Genomic DNA, 1240 nt, shown 5'->3' with positions numbered 1-1240 from the left:
AAAAAAAAAAAAGGAGGAACAGTGGACATAATGGGCAAGCGTATTGAGTCTGGAATCAGCCAGGTGTGGCTCCAAACCTTGCTCCCCTACTGTCTTGGTCAGCTCAGGCCTCACCATCTACTATCATCACATGGATGGTTAAGATTTCAACCCAGGAATTTTGGAGGGACACAAACATTCGATCTGTAACAACCACTCACAAGCTATTCTGAGTCTGGATCTGTTGTTCAATCTCTGTCCCAATTACCTCGCCTATAAAATGGAAATGATAGTTTTCCTTATATAACATGATTATTATGAAGATTAAATTAGATAATATGAAAAAAATCTTAGCATGGTGCCTAGAACATAGCAAATATTTGATAAACGCCAAATATACTAAAGAGGAAAATAAAGAAAGAAGAATCAACTCAGTTGCAAACTGGGAGCCGCATTTGCAAAGGCTCTGTGGGAGCTTGAAGAGGGAAAACAGATGAAGCTCTGTTGTACGGTCCATTTTTTGTCTATGAGCCACTGGAAGCCACTGAGGATTTTAAGCAGGGATCTCCATGGTTCCCATCATCCTTCTCTCAACCTTTGTGCCGCTCTTTTTCTGCAGTGCTTGCTACAAGGTCTTGGCCCATGCTGTCCCATTTTTATGAACTATTCTTTCTACCTCTCCATTTCCTTCAGATTTCATCCTACATGCCAACCCTCAGGGAAGCCTTCCCTGACCTCCCTGATGGTAAAGTCTCTTTTAAGAGCTCCCCCAGTCTTACCTTGCCTGATTCATGTCCATCTCCCCCACCTACATCTCCTTAAGAGGAGACGTCTGTTCTTAGGTATAATTGCGTCCTCCCCCATTAGCATAGTGGCTGGCGATAGTAGGTGGGTGAATGGAAGACAAAGAGGGAAAGAAAAAAATGGGGGGAAATGAGGTAGGTGGGAGAGAATGAGGTAAGCTCATTCACTTTGACTTTCAGTGGCATATTCAGGTAGAAACTAGGAAAACTGATGTGGAGCTCATGAGAAAGGTTTGAGCCAGAAAGAAAGGAGTCATTAGGCTCGGCGCCTGTGGCTCAAGCGGCTAAGGCTCCAGCCACATACACCTAAGGTGGTGGGTTCGAATCCAGCCTGGGCCTGCCAAACAACAATAATGGCTGCAACCAAAAAATAGCTGAGCGTTGTGGCGGGCGCCTGTGGTCCCAGCTACTTGGGAGGCTGAGGCAGGAGACTCGCTTGAGCCCAGGAGTTGGAGGTT

Source organism: Otolemur garnettii, unplaced genomic scaffold (assembly GCF_000181295.1).
Source record: "Otolemur garnettii isolate 467f Iridium unplaced genomic scaffold, OtoGar3 scaffold00009, whole genome shotgun sequence".
Lineage (NCBI taxonomy): Eukaryota > Metazoa > Chordata > Mammalia > Primates > Galagidae > Otolemur > Otolemur garnettii.
Note: the sequence above shows the minus strand (reverse complement) of the source record.